The 20,869-nt window shown below is 36.9% G+C and overlaps 1 protein-coding gene across 2 annotated transcripts in view; it reads right to left on the bottom strand.

Moving 5' to 3' along the window:
• Positions 1-20,869, bottom strand: part of LOC123548966 (uncharacterized) — a 71,931-nt gene that overhangs the window by 27,043 nt on the left and 24,019 nt on the right. For both annotated transcript variants that reach the window (XM_053545830.1, XM_053545831.1), the window contains exon 2: positions 18,949-18,996. The gene's annotated coding sequence lies outside the window, so the exon portion shown is untranslated. The remainder of the gene's footprint in view (positions 1-18,948; positions 18,997-20,869) is intronic.

Genomic DNA, 20,869 nt, shown 5'->3' with positions numbered 1-20,869 from the left:
TTGAAGCCTGTACCTTCAAAAATGTGAAAGTAGGTCACTAGATCAATGTAAAGGTCAAAGTTTGTTTCGGTACACAAAACCATGCATGTGGTCCAAATTTGAAGGCTGTAGCTTGAGAAATGTGAAAGTAGGTCACTAGGTCAAAATCAAGGTCAAATTTTATTTCGGAATACAGAACTATGCATGTGGTCCAAATTTGAAGCCTGTACCTTCAAAAATGTGAAAGTAGGTCACTAGGTCGATGTAAAGGTCAAAGTTTGTTTCAGTACAATTACCATGCAGGTGGTCCAAATTTGAAGGCTGTAGCTTGAGAAATGTGAAAGTCAAAATCAAGGTCAAATTTCATTTCGGAACACGAAATTATGCATGTGGTCCAAATTTGAAGCATGTACCTTCAAAAATGTGAAAGTAGGTAACTAGGTCAATGTCACGGTCAAAGTTTATTTCAGTGCACAAAACTATGCATGTGGTCCAAATTCGAAGGTTGTAGCTACAGAAATGTGAAAGTAGGTCACTAGGTCAAAATCAAGGTCAACTAATGTCAAGGTTCATCTTGCCACTCAAAACCATACATGTGGTCCAAATCTGAATGTTGTAGGTTATTGACAAGAAGTTTTTATAAGCTTTTCCCTATATAAGTCTATATGAACCATGTGACCCCCAGGGCGGGGCCATATTTGACCCTAGGGGGATAATTTTAACAAACTTGGTAGAGAACCACTAGACGATGCTACATTACAAATATCAAAGCCCTAGGCTTTGTGGTTTGGACAAGAAGATTTTCAAAGTTTTTCCCTATATAAGTCTATGTAAACCATGTGACCCCCAGGGCGGGGCCATATTTGACCCTAGGGGGATAATTTGAACAATCTTAGTTGAAGACCACTAGATGATGTCACATACAAAATATCAAAGCCCTAGGCCCTGTGGTTTTGGACAAGAGGTTTTTCAAAGTTTTTCCCTATGTAAGTCTATATAAACCATGTGACCCCCGGGGCGGGGCCATATTACACCCCAGGGAAATAATTTGAATCATATTGGTAGAAGACCACTAGATGATGCTTCATACCAAATATCAAAGCCCTAGGCACTGTGGTTTGGGGCAAGAAGATTTTCAAAGTTTTTCCCTATATAAATCTATGTAAATTATAGAAATAAACAAAGGGCCATAACTTACTAAAAATTTGTTGAAACAGTCTGATTTTCAGGGGGACACAACTAGGGTACCAATACATCATTCTGACAAAGTTTGGTCAAAATCCCCCTGGTAGTTTCTGAGGAGATGCGATAACGAGAAATTGTTAACGGAAGGACGGACGGAATGACGGACGGACGGACGGACGGAAGGACGACGGACCACGGACGCAGAGTGATTTGAATAGCCCACCATCTGATGATGGTGGGCTAAAAAACAGCGTTAAACCCAAAACAAACAATAATTCAAGCATTCTGAAAGAGATTTCTACTCATTCATACACCATGCCAATAATTCAAGCTTTCTACTCATTTATACATCACTTCATTCAGAGGACCAGTCATTAGTCTGGTCATGTCCTCAAGTGATAATTCACCTAATTAGTCATTCATATATCACATAATGTAATTAAATATTCATACATGTAGCCTGTCAAATTTTACCATTTCTAGTCCCCCTTAAGTGTCCCTTTTTATTCATGCATTTGGCTTGAATTTATACTCTCTGATAAATTCCATCTCAAAAAGAGAACAGTTTTTAATTCATTATTTTAAGATGCCACAAACTGTTCTATGGGAAGCAGGCACATATGACTTGGATAATGATTACAGAGGGCCATCATGGGTCACCTAAAACTTAACTAATTTGCCCTATTTTCCTCAGATTTTTGCTATGTCTAAAGATAAATTGTAATAAAATATGTCTTGATTAAAGAACATCAAAGCCAAGAGGAGATTGATTTTAATTTATGTGAGGGCTTCTGTGAAATTATACCATACTACTGTTTTACTTGATAACTAAGATATTTCTTTACATCAGTGCACGTGTTAATGAAGAAATTAAACTAAAATTAATGAACAAAGTCTATCTGGGAGTTAGACTGATAGTCTTAATGGTGAAATTATGCATCGTGCCAAGTGTTAACCTGGGAACTCACTTTTTTTCTCAATGAAAAACAAAACGATGCCGTTTAATTTTAAGTAACGAAACATTTAAAAATAATGGGTTAAAGAAAAAAATCCATTCATGAATTTTCTTTTTAAATACACAGATGTCTGGTACACTTTGGCGCTGCCAACTACCATGAGTTCATTAACTTGCCTCGAGTTAGGACGTCATCAATTATTTTAAAACAGTATTTTTTCTTTCAATTTACAATGTCACCTATCTTTGCAGTATACTTTTGTCTAATGGGCACGATTTTTTTTCTTCAACTGATTTAACACCTGGTAGCTTATTAATAAAATTTCTGTCACCTCAAAACACCAGTTACCAAAAAATTTCAAGTTAAATCGCAATAAGAACTATTTATTTAATTCATATTTAAGCCGAAAGGTTTAAATATATTTCCTAAATGAGGTAAATAACACTCCCTGTTTGTGAATCTACATGAAGTATGTGAAATTAAACGGGCTTAATTACTAAAAGCAGGGGGAGATTGCCCCAAAAAGGACATTTGCGTTTTAAATGTGTCTTCCATCAATTTCATGCTTACGTAGGTTCGTTTTCATTTCAATTCAACAAGTGTCAGAAATAATCCTATTAAACGTGAACAAAGAATAATAATAATAATAATAATAATGACTTTATTTATTGAGATAGAATTGAAATAATTGGCAAACTTTTCATCAAATCGCGTACATTATCCCCTAAAATTCTCATTTATTCGAGTTTAATTAAACAAGCAATGCATTGACTGATAAATGAAACTTCTAGGCCGTTTGTATGTTAATACGGTAGATTTTCATCTTACAATAATTAATATCTGTAGGAAATTAATCTGAGAGCGCGTAAAATCAAACGTCTTCCACACAAATCGTGATAACATTCTTTCGAAGAACAGTTAAAACTCATAGCAACGAGCATTTTTAAATCGGAACTAATTAGAAGGCAAACAAACCATATCTTTTAAACATGTTGTATTTGTATTGTTACCAAATCAATTCTATGAAAGATCAAAGATGAACTACAAACAGGATAAAGAATACAAAATTCATGGACATTTAGAATCCATCTTAATCTCTCAAAAGGCGGCCCAGTTAGCGGTTAGTTTATTTCAGCTTGACTAAGAAGAAAACTTGGAAGCTTTGTCTGAATCACTCTCATGTCTGGTTCTTGGAAAATCAGGCTCCGATGTCACAAAACCAAGTTCAGAGACAAGTCTAAAAGCTCAGCCATTTGTTTGACTTTTACTGAGCTCCAATTTGATATTGACCAATGGAAAACATGCAGTCTGGGATTGGTTTGCAGACTCAGTAATAATCTTAAAACTTGTACTGGAGTCACAAGAACCTCCATGTCTTGAACCCATGATGTCCCAGTTAAGCGCCCTACATCTTTATGCTTTTGACTTGCTCGGCAGTCACCTCGCTTTAATTAATTATCATTACAAAAAGATACTTTTATTTTAAGAGTGTCTAATTGACTGGAATTTCGTAATTTGCACTAACTAATATTTTCTGCACAAACAATAATTTTGTATTTCTTGTATCCAGAATTTTTTTCACCAAACAAAAAATTTGTAGGACTGACAATTTAAAAGAGGCTGGTGGGGCAGGAGAGTCTCCTAATGTATTTTCTATGCCATATTTCTAATAACTTCAATGAAGCTGCCTACTATATAATTGTGAAAGCCAGGGATTAATAATCCCCTAGTGAGAAATGAAATGATTTACTATCCAGACATTGCAAAATATATGTTATGTAAGTCCTAAAAACAACTTATCTAACATTATTACATTCTGTCAAACCTCTATTAATGTTTAGTAATTACACTGAAAACCCCCCTCTTTAGGTTGTACCTTATCCAAGCTTTTATTTTGGCATAGACTTCAGGATAATTATCTCCCTTTGACTACAGAGTTTTATAAAAAAAATTATCAGCAGTACTCAAAAGAAACAACATACCACAGATTACTGTTTGACCCATCTTTTCTACAACAAGGTTTTTTCTAGATTTCTCTAAAAATATTAGATAATACTTCTGATATAATACATCATTTTAAAAAAAACTCGGTGGGTGGTAATAGGTACTTTTAAGTTTTCAAAACATCTGGATTAATTTTGGATTTACTGTCCTAAAAAAAAACAACACTTTTTTGGGTGGTGTATCTTTCATTGTAAATTTCTGCCATTTTTCAGGCACCTTAACATTTTATAAACTTGAAATTTTGAGTTTATTTTATTGGAATTTTATAAAAACATCTAAGGCATTTTAGTTAGCATAAAAGCAATATTTTCATGCAAAATACAGTTTTGACCATAAAACTGACAGTAAATAAAGACACAATTCATGATAAAACCTTGTTATGGATTAGGTAAACAGTTGTTTATCTATTTATTGGGTATAAACTGTAGACAAAGTTAACAGAACTATGCTACTTGATTCCTTATTAGTAGAGGTGCCTTGCCAAGGAATTGTGTGAGCACAGTGACCTAGACCTCTGAATCTGAAGTACAACCCTGTACAAATAAGCCTCAAGAAACATTTCTGTGAAACTATTTCAAAACAAGAGCAATACCTCCTATGATGGGCTGTCCAATTTTCAGTCCCATGATCACTATGGCCTTGACCTACTAACCCCTAAAACATTAGTGGTCATCTACTTCATAAGCCCACTCATGCTATAGAGTTTCAAGATACTGGGTCAAGTGGTCCTCAAGTTATAGAGTGGAAATGGTTTTCAAGGTTCAGGCCCCTCTGACCTTGACCTTTGACTAACTGACCCCAAAAACAATAGGAGTCATCTACTTCACTTTAAGCCCAGTTTGAAGATACTGAGTCAAGTGGTCCTCAAGTTAAAGAGTGGAAATGGTTTTCAAGGTTCAGGCCCCTCTGACCTTGACCTTTGACCAACTGACCCCAAAAACAATAGGAGTCATCTACTTTATAAGCCTAATCATGATATAAAGTTTCTGATTCAAGTGGATTTCAAGTTACCATGCAGAAATAGTTTTCAATCTTCAGGTTCCTGTGGCCTTGACCTTTGACCTATTGACCCCCAACACAAAAGATTGACATCTTCTTCATAAACCTAATCATGCTATCAAGTTTGCAGGTTCAGGACAAATGGTTCTCAAGTTACTGAGTGGAAACTGTTTTCAATGTTCAGGCACCTGTGACATTGACTTATGACCTATTGCCCCCAAAACAATATGGGTCATCTACTTTATAAGTCAGATCATGCTATTAAGTTTGAAGGTTTTGGGTCAACAAGGTTCTCAAGTTATTAAGTGGAAACTGTTTTCAAGGTTAAAGTCCCTGTGACCTTGACCTTTTTACCTATTAACAATATGGGCCATCTACATCATAAGCCCAATTATACTACCCAGTTTGAAGAATCTCGGTCAAGTTGTTCTTAAGTTATCGGATGGAAATCGTTTGTTCTATTGACCAACCATCTGGCTTAACAAACAGGTGCAAAGCAATACAGCTCTATATCTTGGAAGGTTGAAAGGGGTTGGGGTGGGGGGTGGATTATGGAATAATATTATGTTGTACAAAGATTATCTATTTTACACCCTGATTACCGTATGTTTTGTTTGAAGAACCATTTGAATTTTAGAAGTGGACCATCTGAGGAACATAAATGATTTAAGTCTTCAGGAAGTTATTTCAGCAAAAATGTTGATGTGGACAGATGACAGGATGGCAAGTGACACATTTGTATGCCTTTTTTGCTCAACTCTAGGACACCAAAAAATCAGTAAAGGAATTAATTATTACACTTATTCATAATTTCTTCAAAAACTTCACAAATAAGTATATCAGCTGCACTATCATTGTGTATATAAAGCTCAACAAAATGTCCAGCTTCTGCTTCTTTTGAAATGAATTCAACAAACTGCATTTTTTTTTTTATTTGTTGGATTTAACATCGCACCGACACATGATAGGTCATATGGCGACTTTCCAGCTTTAATAGTGGAGGAAGACCCCAGGTGCCCCTCCGTGCATTATTTCATCACGAGCGGGCACCTGGGTAGAACCACCGACATTCCGTAAGCCAGCTAGATGGCTTCCTCACATGAAGAATTCAACGCCCCGAGTGAGGCTCGAACCCACATCGATGAGGGGCAAGTGATTTGAAGTCCGCGACCGTAACCACTCGGCCACGGAGGCCCCTAACAAACTGCATGATCTGGTGAAATCTTCTAACATAATTAGACAAGATGACCAGTCTTAAGATGATAGTGGTGATGACCATGAAGATGATGACAAAAACAGTGATTACAGATGATTATTGATACTAGTAGCAAGTAATGATGGTGCAAGTGCTTTATCTGCATAACATACCTATCATTTTGTATCAAATTGTTGGAACTAATGATGCTGATGATGACAATAATAATACAAGAAATGATGCTGATGATAATAATAGAAGTGATGATGCTGACAATTACAATTATAATACATGTGATGATGGTGATGATGATAATGATAGTACAAAGGATGATGTTGATGAATACAAAGATATAACAAGTAATGATGTGGATGATGATAATGATAATATAAATGATGATATTGCTGTGGGTAAAGCCCGATATATATCTCAATCTAGAAAGGAATTAAGCATATTCATCAATCACAAAATTAGATCCCGTTTCACAAGAGCACCCCTTTTTTCTATTGATGGGGGAAAAAAATAATGTCAATCAGTAAGATGCTAAGAACTTTGAGGTTTTTTCATTTCTCTCGGCACTTTTTTGCTCAAGCTTCATTAAAGTTGACAATTGTTTCCATCAATTCGAACTGGAAATTTCTTTCTAGTGATGCAACTAGAAGCCTCGTCCATTAAGACGATTGGTAAAACCTGATTAATCCGGAGATTTCTAAAAGATGACATGTCCGTCTTTAACAAAAAGTGACAGCAATAATCATTAGTAACGAGGTCTATGAATAAATCTTAATCATACATGGAGGTTCACAATTTCGTAAAGGAAGTTTCTGATTGTGTTTAGAATTTGTTAATTCCGAAATAAGAAAAACTATCTCAACATGTTCAGAAGATAACTTGCTAAAATTTTGTTGCAACCTTTCAGTATCTGACCAAACAAGGATTGAACAATGACAGTTTGCTAGGCACTTCAATGTTTACACAAAAGGGGCAAAATTTTTCTAAAGCCGTAACTATGTGAAAATGTAAGTTATTGGACTTGACTCAGTCTGTTTTTATAAATATTGAAAAACAAGTCTGATCTATGTAAAATTTCTAACCCTTCCCTCAATTTTTGAAGTGGGAAACAAGTTTAAACTCTAAACACAGCAATGACATACTACTCATTAGCAGTATTAGCACACGTCTGATTGCAAAACGTCACAGCAATGACATGAAAAGCCAGGGGTATTAGTACAAACCTGATAATAGCTTTTTCTTATTTGAAAACTTCACGAGGCTGACGTAAAAACAAAAGAAGCATGACTGGTTGCACTCTAGGTATGCTTAGACAAATGCTTAATTTTAAAGTATTCACTTCAGATTACAAACTTGATATCTCTATCGAAAACTTCTCTAAAATATATGCGTATTATCATTTCATCTAAAAACCGGCTGCCAAAATTACCAGTATATCTACTGTTATCGGTTTAGAAAGTCAATTATAGAATATCCTCAGAGATTTTCATTAACTAGGAAAGATAAGGCCATCTTGATCAGTAGACAAAGAAGCAATTTTTTAAATTACCGCAACTAATAAGATATCTATCAAAAGCATACAGAATTCACTTTTCCCTTGGTCAGATGTGAGTGAAATTTCATCTGACGAGAATGCAAATATTTGCGACTCCACTTGATTCTGGCAAATGCCGATTTGCTTATCAAATGTACGTAACAATTCAACTATTATACTGTCAATGTGCCACATCTACCCTGTAATGAATGATTCTCGATTTTCCATTCTTATCAAGCACACCAGATCGTGGAGTAGGGAACCAGTTACTTTGTGTGACAATTCTGGCAGAAACTACCCTCATTATTTCACTTAATTGGAAGGCATCAGTATTTTCCCCCAAAAAAGTAATTAAACTTGATCAATCTCTTTGCTATATAGTTAACATGTTAAAATAATTGACATTTTTTCATGATTGTCTTTAATCGAAATAAGAACAATATAAAGAACATCTCTCTGTATCTATGGTTCAAGATACTAAGGACTGTAAAAGCTTTATACGCAACTGCACATATGAATTTGTTTGCTCTGAACACCCTAAATAATCGTTTTTGTTTTTCTCGTGTTTATAATAAACTGTTTAAGTTCAAACTAGCAGGCCCTTTTGGCTGAGAAGGGGTTATGCCATAACATAACTGACAGTAAAGTTTCAAGATTTCTATTTTTACCTCTGGCGGACATTTCGTCTGCTCTTTTATAAAACTTATGATTTAAAACTATTAAGCCCTTTAATAAAGTACTGTTTAATGAGAAAATTCTGTGTGTCCGATTCTGTCTGAAACAATCTTTTAAAGAAAGTAAAAAAGTATCAAGACATTCTGAAAAAAATATTTTTTGGAGATGTCAAAGAATACTGTGGCTAGAAAAATGGGTATTATTTTACTTTAATTCTTACCAGAAAGTATATTTGTGAAATAGAACCCCATTCCAAAAAAGGGAGTTAAAAAACTAATCAGCATAAATAGCATACATGCAAAATCAGAGTGCTCTCTCTTTGGCTATAATAGCTAAATTAATGTTCTAATTGAATAAATCATTATAATTTATATCCACCCAAATTCTTAATCATTTTGGCATGTCAACCGTAAAACGTTCCGATCCAAGATTTTAGTCGTGAAAATTAATAGTTTTAATTGAAGGGTAATTTTCTATAAGCTTCAGTACCCACTAACAATAGACAAAATTGTAGAAAATTTGCATGAACTTTTGTTGACAGTGAGTAAGATACCCTGAGACATCCCCGTCAAGCCGCAAAGGGTGAATAATTTTTATACCAATTTCTGTACTTAATCTCTTCACCAGCATCTCAATTTTCGTGTTTAATTAAAGACTTATCTCTAAATCAGTAGTTTTATTGTTGTAAATTGAGAAATGTTAAATTCATTGAACCCCATAAGGAATTCCTACAATTTAATTAAAAATCTCAATCCAGACTTATATACAACTTTCGACTTGAACTCTCAATTTTATTAGGTGCTTTCTCTTTAAATGTAGGTTACATGGTGGAAAAATTTCATAGTATATGTTAATTCTGTTTTCAAATGTTTTTACAACTTAGAATCAGTTAATTTTTTTACACACTGGAACTATGATTATTTTACATAGGTAAATATTCACCTTTAAATATTCAATATGAACTAGTGACGAAAAGATACGCGAAAAGAGTAAAAGCTACTTTAATACTCTTACTGTGAGAGAGTAGCTTTAAAGGTCAGAAAGCCTGCCTAGTAAGTTCATCCCTTGACGCCATTCATCCTCCAAGACAATTTTGACAGAAGATGATGTGTCTTAAGTCATTATGAGCTGTGCCATGAGAAAACCAACATAGTGGCTTTGCGACCAGCATGTATCCAGACAAGCCTGCGCATCTGTGCAGTCTGGTCAGGATCCATGCTGTTCACTTTCAAAGCCTATTGCAATCAGAGAACCTGTTAGAGAACAGCATGGATCCTGACCAGACTGCACGTATGCGCAGGCTGGTCTGGATCCATGCAGGTCGAAAAGCCACTATGTTGGTTTTCTCATGGCGCAGCTCATGTTAGTAATTGAATGTACAGAGTCCAGGTAACTGCCTACATAACTGAAATACCGCTGGACAACTGTATTGAACCAAACCAAACAAATTTAAGTAAGTAATTGATTGGAAGTGGACAAACATCAGCAAAGATTTTTAGTTTTGCACCAATTAATAAAATAAGAGGAATTTTTCCACAGACCAATTCAATTATCAAAGTGCTGTACTCACTTTACAACACCTGTATTTAAATAGGGTATTAAACAAATATAATTAACCAGGCAACATCTATTTTTATGTTTGAGTAGTCTCCCTTAGATTATATATTCCATGTGCAGAAAACGTCTCATAATGTTACAAGGAAATAAATTCAAGTAAGAGGTAGGAAAAAAACCAATAAAACAAAGGCTCCTCTGTGCATTATTTCATCACAGGCAGGCACCTGGGTAGGAACACCAACCTTCCATACGCCAGCTGGATGGCATCCTTACATGAAGAATTCAATGCCCCAAGTGAGGCTCAAACCCACATTGGTGAGGGGCAAGTGATTCCGAGCCAGCAACCTTAACCACTTGGCCATATAGGCCCCGGTTTATTTCCTAGATCTGTCATAGACATATTTTAATTTATATAAACTGCTTCATAAAACAGAAAAGTTGGTCATCCCCCTCCTTCAGCTGACATAGCTTAGTGTGGCCTTTCAGCTTTAACCTTATCTAAAAGTGCGCAACCAAAGGCTGTTCTTATGTCAATCAGCAATCTAAAACCGTACAAAAATAGACTTCAGTATGCTGCTTCCCATCTCGGGAGAAGTTAAAAGTTGCTGCCTGTAACAAATGTTAACACTTAAAAAATCCAAAACTTTAAATTATTGAACAGGTCTTCAACTTAAAAGGGGAACATCAGTTAAAAAATGTCCTATCTACTTTGTCCAGAGAGTCGAGGATGCTGATTAGACTAGAAGCAAATTAATCTACGAATGTCAAACCATGTGAAGCCATGTTTCGAGGAGTCTAGACAATAAGCCTATCTTGCATATGTAAATTAGATTTTACCGAAGGAAGGGTATTGTCCCCCATCACGTAGAGCTGCGGTTAATTAATTAGACAATCGGGGAAATTAATTAACGTCAACCTGACACCCAAATGTCTGTAAGTTAGTGAACATTGTCGGAGATGGGCTAGGTGATACTTCATACTTTCACAGCGGAGGCGGCTGTAAGCAGGATATTTATGTAGCAAACTTTAAACTTCATGTATATACTTAAAATGTTTCTTTTTAAAATCTGGTCATTTTCCCCCCATATGCCAAAATTAGTTTGAACAGTTATTTCAGGGGGTGGGTAACAAACCACAAACTATTGGAATCTAGGCTCTTTTCTTAATAATAAGATAACACTTTCCTCTTTTTGGAAAAAATGACCTTGACTCCAACAGCTTAAAGCAATCGTAACCTTGGCCACAGTATAAGCTACCTACAGCTTAAGTTTCATTTAATTCTCCGAAACTTCTAACTAGATCTATTAAGCGGTCTGTCTATCTTACTTTCATTGTAAGTGACCTTGACCATGACTCAATCAGCCTCATAAGCACTCCCATGTGTAACTGAACTAACACTGTTTTATCTATCTTGAAAAGCAATGACCTTGACCTTCAATAAACTTGCCCACAAGTGCAATACCAGATTTGGTATTGATAATCCTTTCCATGCCTGTAACGTATTAAAACGTATTGGCGTCTGATGGCCCTTTTACGCTTCCATGGAATCAACATTTATTACACGAAATTCATTTTGAAACTATTTCTGAAACGTCTAGGTCCGCAGCTCTCAAATATGGATCTGAAGTCCATGCAGATACATTTAGACAGGGTGACCCCTGTGCGTGACCCCTGACTATAGACCAATGTAAATGCGACTTTCATTTTCAAGTTTAGCCTGTTTACTTTCATTTTCTTTACTTCTGGAAAAAGATGAAGTTTGCCTGACGTCACTTTCTGTGTCATCAAAAACATATGCATGCCTGGCAAGATTGTATAATAATGTGCCCGTTGTCCTAAGGATAGATAAATTCTACGTTTCTAAGTAAACAGGGGGCAAAATTCATAAACTATTAGTGCCAGAGTTGCAGACCTTGTGTCATATAATGAAGTTTGAATCACAACAGAGATACAATGAAGTCCGTCAAAATTAAAATGAAATTCTTAGTAAAAACTTTGGGGGAAAAAGGGGACATAATTCATGAAATATAACTGCCAGAGTTATGGGCCTTGAGCCATATGATGCGGTTAATTATGTGGACCAACTGTTTAGATGAATTCTAAGACTCAAGTAACAACAGAGATTCCAAAGTTTAACAAAGGTGCAAGCGCAAACACATACATTCAAGGAAATAATTACTATTTTTTAAATTTTATTTTTGTTTCGCAAATAGGAGTGGAGGTAGAACTCATTTATACATCGGTAAACAGTAGTAAATTTATAACCTGATGTAAGGCTAAGTTCAACTAGAGCTATCACAAAAGGTGATGAATGTACCCGCCCCCCCCCGCATGCACTGACACAGTACATTGCAATTTGACGCACACAAGATTGCATAATTATGCGGACTGTATGTATATAGACTGTATGTATACAGTACTGGTTGGGATACATTTTCCGGACAGGACCAGTTTCCGGACACGTGTAATATCTGCTTTATTTCGTTGTTATTAATGGAATTGTTTCCTCTAGATCATTTAGATGTTTAGTCTTTATGTCTACAACAAACCACTATTTTATAAGGCTATGTAATGTTTGGGTTTTTGATGATCACTCACCTGCGTTTACAAAATAACTTTCTGTCTTAACGGGGCATGAAGATAGCACTGCGCATGCGCAGTAGTTCACACATGCCGAGGTATCAAGTGGGGAAGGAATATTCAAACTACATAATGATTGTCTGCTAATAACATGTTCTACTTTTAATTTCACGCTAAAAGTTACGTAAGATGCAGGGCTGTCGATTTTTGCACTAATTTTATTCTATATCTATTGGAATTAGCAAGAATTCGTATAAGACGAAATTCGAGTTTTTTATAGTCAACCTCGGTTTGCTTTCATAGCTGCTATTGAAAGTCGGGTTATGTTTCATGTGTTATTTTGAAGAGTTGAATGATAAAGAAATGTGTAGAAATAGTTTCATTACTTATTTTGATATCAAATTAACAACAAAACATCGTCAAAATATTTGTCCGGAAACTGGTTTACCTGACGGGAAAAATAACTCATTTTAGTGACCCCATTTGAGGCCCCATGGAACCCATATTTTACGTCACAACGCGATGCTGATTACAACATCGGATGTGGAAGGAGCTGAAGTATGTGCAGTATGGGCTTCATTTGTGTCAAATATCTTTTTAGGGAATAATGGAGCTGAAATATGAAAATGTGTCCGGAAAATGGTTCCCAACCAGTATAGTAACAAAAAACAAAGTCCCATAACTATGCAGAATATTTATCTAAAAGAACGTAACATGCACCATGCACAACTTGGGTTAGTACTGATCACTTGTGTGAAGTTTCATTAAATTATGTGCAAGGGTTCGGAAGATTAGGCGCGCACAAGATTGCATATGCAGACTGTATGTACATAGTATGTTAACAAGAACAAAGTCCGATAACTCTGCAATTTTTGTTGTTGAAAGAACCTAACATGCCCCATGCACAACTACTGTTGTTACTGATCACTTGTGTGAAGTTTCATTAAATTGTGTCAAGGGGATAAGAAGAGATGGTGCACACAAAATTGAGTCTATGTATATAGCATAGTAACAAAAAACAAAGTCCCGTAACTCAGCAAATTTTTTTCCTGAAAGAACCTCACATGCCCCATGCACAACTACTGTTGTTACTGATCACTTGTGTGAAGTTTCATTAAATTGTTTTAAGGGGATGATGTATAATAACAAAACAAGAGGGCCAAGATGGCCCTAGGTCGCTCACCTAAGAAACACTCCATAACAGTGTAAAACATGTTTGACCTAGTGATTTCAAGGAAACAAATATTCTGACCAATTTTCATTAAGATTGGACCAAAAAGTTGGTCTCTTGCGATAAAACAAGCATTTTCTTAGATATGACCTAGTTTTTAACCCTAGATGACCCATGTTCAAACTCGACCTAGATTTTATCAAGGCAATCATTCTGACCAAAATTCATGAAGATCAACTGAAAAATACAGCCTCTATCACATACAGAAGTTTTTTCTTTGATTTGACCAAGTGACCTAGTTTTTGACCTCAGATGACCCATATTCAAATTCGACCTAGATTTCATTAAGGCAATCAACCTGACCAAATTTCATAAAAATCAATTGAAAAAAACAGTCTCTATCGCATACACAAGATTTTTCTTTAATTTGACCTAGTGACCTAGTTTTTGACCTCAGATAACCCATATTCAAAATCGACCTAGATTTCATCAAGACAATCATTCTGACCAAATTTCATACAGATCAATTGAAAAATACATCCTCTATTGCATACACAATGTTTTTCTTCGATTTGACCTAGTGACCTAGTTTTTGACCCGAGATGACCCATTTTCGAACACGGACTAGATTTTATCAAGGTAATCATTCTGGCTAAATTTCATGAAGATCAGTTGAAAAATACAGCCTCTACTGCATACACAAGGTTTTTCTTTGATTTGACCTAGTGACCTAGTTTTTGACCCCAGATGACCTATTTTAGAACTTGGTCTAAATTTCATTAAGGTAATCATTCTGACCAAAATTCATGAAGATCAATTGAAAAATACAGCCTCTATCGCATACACAAGGTTTTTACGTGATATGACCTAGTGACCTAGTTTTTGACCCCAGATGACCTATTTTCGAACTTGGTCTAAATTTCATCAAGGTAATCATTCTGACCAAAATTTATGAAGATCAATTGAAAAATACCGCCTCTATCGCATACACAAGGTTTTTCTTTGATTTGACCTAGTGACCTAGTTTTTGACCCGAGATGACCCATTTTCGAACTCGGCCTAGATTTCATCAAGGCAATCATTCTGACCAAAATTCATGAAGATCAATTGAAAAATACAGCCTCTATCGCATACACAAGGTTTTTCTTTGATTTGACCTAGTGACCTAGTTTTTGACCCGAGATGACCCATTTTCGAACTCGGCCTAGATTTCATCAAGGTTATCATTCTGACCAATATTCATGAAGAAGAATTGAAAAATACAGCCTCTATCGCATACACAAGGTTTTTCTTTGATTTGACCAAGTGACCTAGTTTTTAACCCGAGATGACCCATTTTCGAACTCGGCTTAGATTTAATCAAGGTTATCATTCTGACCAATATTCATGAAGATTAATTGAAAAATACCGCCTCTATCGCATACACAAGGTTTTTCTTTGATTTGACCTTGTGACCTAGTTTTTGACCCGAGATGACCCATTTTCGAACTCGGCCTAGATTTCATCAAAGTTATCATTCTGACCAATATTCATGAAGATTAAATGAAAAATACAGCCTCTATCGCATACACAAGGTTTTTCTTTGATTTGACCTAGTGACCTAGTTTTTGACCCGAGGTGACCCATTTTCGAACTCGGCCTAGATTTCATCAAGGTTATCATTCTGACCAATATTCATGAAGATTAATTGAAAAATACAGCCTCTATCGCATACACAAGCTAAATGTTGACAGACGACGGACGACAGACGACAGACGACGGACGACGGACGCCGGACATCGAGCGATCAGAAAAACTCACCTGAGCATTGCTCAGGTGAGCTAAAAACAAAGTCCCATAACTCTGCAAATTTTTTTTCTAAAAGAACCTAACATGCCCCATGCACAACTACTGTTGGTACTGATCACTTGTGTGAAGTTTCAGAGAGAGAAAGTCAAAGAGACACTGATGGTTGGCTGCAATAGGGGTCATCTACTTGGCATGTCCAGTCATCTCGCTAAATTTCAACACTCTTGGCCTAATGGTTCTCAAGTCACTGTTCAGGCTCCTGTGACCTTTGATCAAGTGACCTCAAAATAAATAGGGGTTATCTACTCTGCATGTTTAATCATCCTATTAAGTTTCAACATTGTAGGTAAAGTGGTTCTCAAGTTATTTCCAAAAAATGATTTTACATGAACAGGCCACTGTGACCTTGACCTTTAATAGACTGACCCCAAAATCAAGAGGGGTCATCTACTCTGCATGTTCAATCATCCTATGAAGCTTCAACATTCTGGGTCAAGTGGTTCTAAAGTTATTGATCGGAACTGGTTATCAATGTTCAGGCCCCTGTGACCTTGACCTTTAACGGAGTGACCCCAAAAACAATAGGGGTCATTTACTCTGCATGAACAATCATCCTATGAAGTTTCAACATTCTGGGTCGAGAGGTTCTCAAGTTATTGATTGGAAATGGTTTTCCATGTTCAGGCCCCTGTGGCCTTGACCCTTAACAGAGTGACCCTAAAATCGTTAGGGGTCATCTACTCTGCATGACCAATCATCCTATGAAGTTTCATCATTCTGGGTCAAGTGGTTCTCAAGTTACTGACCAAAAATGGTTTTCAATGTTCGGGCCCCTGTTACCTTGACCTTTCACAGAGTGACCCTAAAATTGTTAGGGGTCATCTACTCTGCATGACCAATCATCCTATTAAGTTTCAACATTCTGGGTCAAGAGGTTCTCAAGTTATTGACCGGAAATGATTTTCAATGTTCAGGCCCCTGTGACCTTGACCTTTAATGAAGTGACCCCAAAATCAATACGGGTCATCTACTTTGCATGTACAATCATCCTATGAAGTTTCAACATTCTGGGTCAAGTGGTTCTCTAGTTATTGATCGGAAATGGTTTTCCATGTTCAGGCCCCTGTGACCTTGACCTTTGATGGAGTGACCCCAAAATCAATAGGGGTCATCTACTCTGCATGTTCAATCATCCTATGAAGCTTCAACATTCTGGGTCAAGTGGTTCTAAAGTTATTGATCGGAACTGGTTATCAATGTTCAGGCCCCTGTGACCTTGACCTTTAACGGAGTGACCCTAAAAACAATAGGGGTCATTTACTCTGCATGAACAATCATCCTATGAAGTTTCAACATTCTGGGTCAAGAGGTTTTCAAGTTATTGATTGGAAATGGTTTTCCATGTTCAGGCCCCTGTGGCCTTGACCTTTAACAGAGTGACCCTAAAATCATTAGGGGTCATCTACTCTGCATGACCAATCATCCTATGAAGTTTCATCATTCTGGGTCAAGTGGTTCTCAAGTTACTGACCGAAAATGGTTTTCAATGTTCGGGCCCCTGTGACCTTGACCTTTCACAGAGTGACCCTAAAATCATTAGGGGTCATCTACTCTGCATGACCAATCATCCTATTAAGTTTCAACATTCTGGGTCAAGAGGTTCTCAAGTTATTGACCGGAAATGATTTTCAATGTTCAGGCCCCAGTGACCTTGACCTTTAATGGAGTGACCCCAAAATCAATACGGGTCATCTACTTTGCATGTACAATCATCCTATGAAGTTTCAACATTCTGGGTCAAGTGGTTCTCTAGTTATTGATCGGAAATGGTTTTCCATGTTCAGGCCCCTGTGACCTTGACCTTTGATGGAGTGACCCCAAAATCAATAGGGGTCATCTACTCTGCATGTTCAATCATCCTATGAAGCTTCAACATTCTGGGTCAAGTGGTTCTAAAGTTATTGATCGGAACTGGTTATCAATGTTCAGGCCCCTGTGACCTTGACCTTTAACGGAGTGACCCTAAAAACAATAGGGGTCATTTACTCTGCATGAACAATCATCCTATGAAGTTTCAACATTCTGGGTCAAGAGGTTTTCAAGTTATTGATTGGAAATGGTTTTCCATGTTCAGGCCCCTGTGGCCTTGACCTTTAACAGAGTGACCCTAAAATCATTAGGGGTCATCTACTCTGCATGACCAATCATCCTATTAAGTTTCAACATTCTGGGTCAAGAGGTTCTCAAGTTATTGACCGGAAATGATTTTCAATGTTCAGGCCCCAGTGACCTTGACCTTTAATGGAGTGACCCCAAAATCAATACGGGTCATCTACTTTGCATGTACAATCATCCTATGAAGTTTCAACATTCTGGGTCAAGTGGTTCTCTAGTTATTGATCGGAAATGGTTTTCCATGTTCAGGCCCCTGTGACCTTGACCTTTGATGGAGTGACCCCAAAATCAATAGGGGTCATCTACTATTCATGACCAATCATCCTATGAAGTTTCAACATTCTGGGTCAAGTGGTTCTCTAGTTATTGATCGGAAATGGTTTTCAATGTTCAGGCCCCTGTGACCTTGACCTTTGACGGAGTGACCCCAAAATCAATAGGGGTCATCTACTCTTCATGACCAATCATCCTATGAAGCTTCAACACTCTGGGTCAAGTGGTTCTCTAGTTATTGATCGGAAACGGTTTTCAATGTTCAGGCCCCTGTGACCTTGACCTTTGACAGAGTGACCCCAAAAACAATAGGGGTCGTCTACTCCAGCAGCCCTACAACCCTATGAAGTTTGAAGGTTCTAGGTCAAATGGTTCTCCAGTTATTGCTCGGAAATGAAGTGTGACGTACGGACGGACAAACGGACGGAAGGACGGACGGACGGACAGGGCAAAAACAATATGTCTCCTGGGGGAGACATAATAATTGCCCTCTCTTACCCTACACTCAAATTGTTTTTAAAGAAGAAAAATCTTTACAATAACATTTCACAAATATAGAGATTTATGTAATTAAATGTTTATGCCAAGTTATTTGACTACCCATGTATGCATGAAAAAGTACAAACTGGACAAAAAAAAAATATCATAAAACTTTGATGACCTTGACCTTTGAGCTAGGGGCTAAGGACCTGACAGGAAAATTTTGACAGACTGACAAAATTATGGACAGAAAAGTGCAATCCTATAGTACCAGAAATGGGTCCTAAAGGGGACTAATAAGTTGCCTCATTTTTAATTGTCAAATACTAAATGAGGACAAAATGGATGCATATAATTTGCTATCCATTTTCTTTTTTCTACTTACAAAATTTGGGTGTGCTATCAATATCTTTTTCTTCTGACAGCTTTTTTTCTGAAAAGAGAAATATATAGGTGTACAAAATACAGAAGCATATTACATTATTCTGACATCAATTAGCAACTAGAAGATGCTTTTGTAGAAAAGCACATGTCTCCCCCAGAGCATAGTCTTAAGAGGCAAGAAGTCAATAGGAGACAGGAACGAAAGTCAAAGAGACACTGATAGTTGGCTGCAACAGGAATCATCTACTTGGCATGTCCAATAATCCTGTGAAGTTCCAACATTCTAAGTCAAGTGGTTCTCAAGTTATTGACCAGAAACCGTTTTCCATGTTCAGGAACCTGTGACCATGACCTTTGATCGAGGGACCCCAAAATCAATAGGGGTAATCTACTCTGCATGTCATTTCAACCTATGAAGTTTCAAACTTGTGGGTCAAGTGGTTCTCTAGTTATTGATTGGAAAGATTTTTATGTTCAGGCCTCTGCTCAGTCATCTACTCTGTAAGCCCTATCATCCTATGAAGTTCAAGGTTCTGGTTCAAATGATTCTCAAGTTATTGATCGGAAACCGTTTTTCATGATCTGGTCCCTGTGACCTTGACCTTTGATCAGATGACCCAAACATCAACAGGGGTCATCTACTCTATATGTCCAATCACCCTATGAAGTTTCAACATTCTGGGTCAAGTTGTTCTCAAGTTATTGATCAGATACGGTTTTCCATGTTCAGGCTTCAATGACCTTGACCTTTGATCCAGTAACCCCCAAAATAATAGGGATCATCTACTCTGTAAGCCCTATCAAAGTTTCAAGGTCAAATGGTTCTCCAGTTATTGATCAAAAATGAAGTGTGACAGACAGATGGCCCCAGTGACCTTGACCTTTGATGGAGTGACCCCAAAAACAATAGGGGTCATCTAGTCTGTAAGTCCTATCACCCTATGAAGTTTGAAAATTCTAGGTCAAACAGTTCTCTAGTTACTGACCGGAAATGGATTTCCATGTTCTGGCTGCTTTGACCTTGACTGACCCCAAAATCAATAGGGGTCATCTTACTCTGCATGTCCAATCATCATATGAAGTTTCAACATACTGGGTCAAGTGGTTCTCAAGTTATTGATCGGAAATGGTTTTCATGTTCAGGCCCCTGTGACCCTGCCCTTTAATGGAGTGACCCCAAAAATGATAGGGGTTGTCTACTCCTTCAGCCGTGCCATCCTATGAAGTCTGAAGGTTCTAGGTCAAATGGTTCTCCAATTATTGATCGGAACTGAAGTGTGAGGGACAGACGGATAGACAGACAGGGCAAAATCAATATCACCCAGTGCGGGGGAGACATAATTAATCAAAGCACCTAACTTAATCACTTCAAAGTCAGTATAAAATACTGCAGACTGTGACAAATATCGCAAAAATTTACATTTCTTGTACATGGCTATGCAATGAGGCACATCAAACAGCAAACCATACTGCCCGTGGCTTACAACAATGTACATAAATGGTGTATCAATTACTGTCCATAGCTAACAAATCAAGATATTCTGTGAGGCACATTAAACAGCGAACCATACTGTTCATGGCTTACAACAATGTACATAAATGGTGTATCAAATTACTGTCCATGGCTAACAAATCAAGAACTTCTGTGAGGCACATAAAACAGCGAACAATATTGTTCATGGCTTACAACAATGTACATAAATGGTGTATCAATTACTGTCTATAGCTAACAAATCAAGAACTTCTGTGAGGCACATTAAACAGCAAACCATATTGTTCATGGCTTACAACAATGTACATAAATGGTGTATCAATTACTGTCCATAGCTAACAAATCAAGATATTCTGTGAGGCACATTAAACAGTGAACCATACTGTTCATGGCTTACAACAATGTACATAAATGGTGTATCAAATTACTG

Source organism: Mercenaria mercenaria, chromosome 6, assembly GCF_021730395.1.
Source record: "Mercenaria mercenaria strain notata chromosome 6, MADL_Memer_1, whole genome shotgun sequence".
Lineage (NCBI taxonomy): Eukaryota > Metazoa > Mollusca > Bivalvia > Venerida > Veneridae > Mercenaria > Mercenaria mercenaria.
Note: the sequence above shows the minus strand (reverse complement) of the source record. Positions and strands in the feature narration are given on the sequence as shown.